Genomic DNA, 5187 nt, shown 5'->3' with positions numbered 1-5187 from the left:
TGAATTTAAAAAAATTTAGGAAAACTGTTAAAAAAATGTTCACATTTAAAAAAATTCAAATATTATAAAATGTTCATGAATTCGAAAATGTTCTTGATTTTAGAAAATGTTCATAAATTTGTAGAAGTGTTCATGAATTGGAAAAATGTTCACTATTTCAAATATGTTCATAGTTTAAAAAAAATGGTCATGATTTCACGAAATTGTGAGTGATAGTGTATCTCGGTAATGCAGCAAAATCTGATCATGGCCATTGGAGACTATAATTTATTTTTTCTCCCGTTGCAATGCACTGGCCCTTTTGCTAGTAATATACATATTTCTACTAAATCTTAGTTGTTTAGATTTCTCCTGTTTGACATTTGTTTACACCTTCATGGTATCGGGTGAACATACTACGTCGGCGGGCCGTGGACCTGTTACTTGCCCTCTCCGCAGCAGCATCGACATTGTCGGTGTGCTGCTCAAGCCACGGTTACTCAGCCTCTAGCTCCGGAGAAATTTGGCCTCTTAGGTGTCTCGCCCTGGGTTGGGGAAGGGGTTTGTGGTTGGGCCGTGTAATCCCACTTCCTCGGCTTGAATTGGTGAAACGACAATGAGGATGCACCAATGCAGCAGCACAAGGACATGCTTCACGATTCACCAAGCAAAGAAAATTTTAAATTACTATAACTAGCAAGATGTCTGTGTGTTGCACGTAACATCAAAATGCATTTGTATGAGTAGTTTATCTTGTGAGAGAAAAGGATGAACGAGGGAAGGCTTTATTTGCAAATGTGGAGAGGGGTGTGGGTATCCTTTTGCAAAATTGTCATAGTTTTTCTTTCTATCCGTCAGATATAAATCAGACGGCCTATATTGCAGGATGGCAGACACACCATCATCACCAACTCTGTTTTTTTATAAGAGTAGAGTAAATATAATGTAAAAAGGCCTTATAATTATATTAAGTATTTTTGTTGTATTTTGTGTTTGATGTTCTCAGTAAAAGAGTGCATACATATTTTTGCTAACTAAGATTGCCTTTTTTCACCACCACGACGACGCAAACACACGAGCACATTCAGTAGAACAATAATCTTCATGCATCAAACCGGTGTGGATGGGCTCAAACAACTTCCCTTCACCACTAGCTACAAACGACGTAATGTCCAACACATCGAATTACACATATAAAAGTACCGAACCATTTTATCGACCCTCTATACCAGTAAGAGTTAACCTATTCACAGAATTCTGAATATTGTTTCTGAGCTGCTCCAGTTCAGTGCTCCATCCTGCAAAGTATGCAGGCCGATCGGGAGCTGGCAGTGTAGTGCTCCCATTCTCTAGCGCCAACACAACTGATGACATGTGTGGCCTGTCTTTTGGGTTTTCTTGGACACACAAGAGGGCTACATGAATGCAAAGCAACACCTCATCTGGTAAGCATGTGCCCATGATAGATGGGTCGGCCAACTCCTCTGCCTTCCCGTCCTTCCACATATTCCATGACTGGAACAAACAAAAACATCATCTCTTTTGTGTTACATGACTATTTTCTTTCAAAAATATCAGGCAATTTTGTAGATAGTTGGGAACTTGAAAACATGCTGTACGTACGTAAGCTATGAGGCTAGGAGAGCCCATGGGACTGCTGGAGCTTCTCTTCATACCGGTTACAGTCTCCAATAGCAACACACCAAAACTATAGATGTCGGACTTGGTAGAGATGACGCCTTGCATTGCATATTCAGGAGCCATGTAGCCGCTGCTTGATTATTTGACTTGCAAGGGTTATTTGAAATGGGGTTTGGATATAATTGCAGATCAATTGGAGCTACTGGTTCAAACAGTTACTCACTATGTTCCAACGACACGTTGGGTGTTTGCATTTTCCTGGTTATCACCGAAGATCCTCGCCATACCAAAATCCGCTATCTTGGGCTTCATCTGTGCATCTAGCAAAACATTTCCAGCTTTGAGATCTTTGTGAATTATGGTCAGCCTTGAATCTTGGTGGAGATAAAGAAGCCCCCTGGCGACACATTTGATTATATTTAAACGTGTTCCCCAATCCAGCAGCAATTTCCTTGAATCATCTTTAGACAAAAGCAAATGTTAGAAAACAAAATTTTGACATGTTTTAAAAACTGGTGTGTTGCTAGAATATACCGAAAAGGGTGGCATCTAAGCTTCTATTAGGCAAATACTCATAAATCAACAACTTTTCATCTCCCTCGTCACAACATCCAAGAAGTCGAACCAAATTTCTGTGTTGAAGTTTGGCAATAAGTATTACTTCATTTCTGAATTCATTTGTTCCTTGTTGAGAATCCTTATTTAGCCGTTTGACAGCAATTTCCTGATCGCCTAGTGTTCCCTGTATGATTTTAAGGGAATATGTAGATCTGAATTTGTCATGTGAATATATCAGTTAGAATAAAAACAATGTAGTGCTGAATAATTACCTTGTAAACTTTGCCAAAGCCTCCCCGTCCAATCATACATGTTTCCGAGAAATTATGTGTTGCTAGGGCAATCTCCTCAAATCTTACAAATGGGAATTCAAGATCACTTGAGCCATCCAATAGCGCCTTCTTGTGCTTTCCCTGGGTCCTGTTCTTGCCTTCTTCAAACAAAATGACATGATCATTTCTTCTCCAGTAAATATAACATAGTACTATGCAATCATACATGTTTCCAAGAAATTATGTGTTGCTAGGGCAATCTCCTCAAATCTTACAAATGGGAATTCAAGATCACTTGAGCCATCCAATAGCGCCTTCTTGTGCTTTCCCTGGGTCCTGTTCTTGCCTTCTTCAAACAAAATGGCATGATCATTTCTTCTCCAGTAAATATAACATAGTACTATGCAATTAGCCCCCCGAACTTGTCCCTTAGTTGAACACTCAAGTCATCACTCGTAGAACCCAACCAGCGCAGGATCAAGAGAAATAATGTGGTTCAGCCATGTCTTATCTATTGATGAATTGCCACCACCACATTGCCAGCATGGATTTGCATCTTCATGGGATTTATAAAGCTTTCGTGGTATGGGGGTACAATAGATACAGAAACTTGAATGTTTCGGGAATGCAAGGAATGTAGACTAAACGCACCTTTGGATTTCAACCATGCAAGGGAAATGCACATGAGTATCAGGACACTACTTCCTAAAACTGGCAGTACAATCTTCACTGCAGTGCTCCTTCTTGTCCTTTTAGCTGTGCAGCGCACATAAAAATAAAGTATTATGTATAGCCAAGGTCGTCCCCGAGTTGTGCTGTGTCTTGTCAATCTAAAACAAAAAGAGAGTTAGTGTAGACAAGTATATATAAGGTAATAAAGTGGTACCAGCTACTGCATCCAAGCCTGCAAGCCGCAGATAGAGTGTGTCACTCACGGGGTCTGCGTGTAACTTCCCGGTGTCAACCAACTCACCAACCCACAACAAGCACCTTGGCATACCTCCGCTGGCCATGCCACTGCTCAGGTTGGCATAGGCGTACGCCACGCATGAGCAGTTGCGGCGGCATGCCGCCGCACATTCCTCCAACAACGTGTCTCCGACAAACACGAACTTGTCCGGTGGTTTCATGCCCGGCAAGGCCAAGAAACCATCGCCGCAACGCAGTGCCTCTTTCTGTCGACACCCCTTTGAGAACTTGCCCTTGTTCCACTCCTCTGTGCTCGTCGGCTCAAAACCATCGAGGCACTTGCACGTCGGGACGGGCAACACCGTCTCGTCACAGTAGCCGTAGCGGTTGCATCCGTGGTGTGGCCACTGCCCAAAGACTACCCACGCAGAGGAGCTGTTGTTCCAGCCCTGGAACTGGAGCGCGCCGGAGTAGGCCAGCACAAGCCTGGTGCGCCAGCTAACGTCCGAGACGCTAAATATTGCGTAGGTTTCCTTGTCATTATTGACGACACTGAGATATATCATGATGGCGCTGGTGTTGGTCATCAAGTATTGGTACTCATTCTTGACCTGGTACCCCGTCCATGGGGCGGTGCGGTATACCGGGCGTGACCCGTTCCAGAGGAACATCTGGATGATGGTGGCTGGGTCGCAGCCGTAGGAGAAGCTCCCTGGTGAGGGGTCTCCGGAGCCTTTCCAGGATACCAGGCGTCCACCCGCACGTGTCCTGTACCTGATCCGCATCTTCATGCCAGGTAGGAACGTGTCGGTTGGGTGGTCGAAGCTCTGCCAAACCGTGGTGCCGTTGGATGACCGGATGATGAGGTTACCGGTCTTCAGAAGAACTGCCTCTGATGAATTGTAGATCGAGGCAGCGGCTACGCCAGTCGTCCAAACAACACGACTGCCATCACCATCAGAGAGAACAAGATTGGAGGTGTTGGTGAGGGAGAGCATGGGCGTGGAGGAGGTAGTGTTCCTGACCGGGGTTTCCCGGTTGGCGACCCACAGCACGGTGAGCTCGGAGATGCCGTTGTACCAGATGCCAAGGTACAGGTTGGACGGCGTTGAGCCAGAAGAGGGGAAGAAGCCAAATGCGAAGTCACCGCCATCCGAGACAATGGTGGTGCCAGGGGAGAGCGGGTTGCTGGAGACAAGCCGGTCGTCGGACGCACACAGCGGCAGGAACAGAATGATCAGCACGGCGATGGAGCAGTTGAGAGCTGACCAATCCATTCGACGATGCTGCCAGAAGAATTGCAGTACAGGCACGAAATGTGATTCTGGTGGTCTTACAAGACTCCTTGGCCAGACAAGCAACATTACGATTATAGTAGGCTAGTTTCAGAGTTGACATTCTGGCTGTCTACGTCGGTCCACCTTCATTCTGTGCGTTTAGGATATAATTCATCACGATTGGCCTGACGTAAATGCAGATATTAAAAATCAAAGGATAATGTGTGTCCATTCTACTACCATTACGTGTACTTTGAACTGGGAAATAACCAGTCTCAACTGCCATTACGTGTACTTTGAACTGGGAAATAGCCAGTCAGGGAGCACCATCACTTCTAGTTGCTGTGTATTTCCTATTTTTCCTCCCCCTCCCCGCGTGCCCCCCGCGTCGCCCTCCCCGAGCGAGGCGACCGGGGCGGTTCCCCACTCCTCCCCCTCCCCGCGAGTCGCCGCCCCCCTTCCCCCTCGCCGCTGCCGCCGGCGGGCGCGGCCGGGCGTTGCCTGCGCGGCGCCCCGCAGTCCGGCGGTGGCGGCCCTCCTTCCCCCGTCGC

At 46.1% G+C, this 5187-nt stretch overlaps 1 pseudogene; it reads right to left on the bottom strand.

Moving 5' to 3' along the window:
* Nucleotides 1-975: 975 nt before the first annotated feature.
* LOC119330218 overlaps nucleotides 976-5187 on the bottom strand; it is a 12747-nt pseudogene continuing 8535 nt past the window's right edge.

Source organism: Triticum dicoccoides, chromosome 7A, assembly GCF_002162155.2.
Source record: "Triticum dicoccoides isolate Atlit2015 ecotype Zavitan chromosome 7A, WEW_v2.0, whole genome shotgun sequence".
In the NCBI taxonomy this organism is placed as follows: Eukaryota; Viridiplantae; Streptophyta; class Magnoliopsida; order Poales; family Poaceae; genus Triticum; species Triticum dicoccoides.
This window is presented reverse-complemented; position numbering and strand designations above follow the sequence as displayed.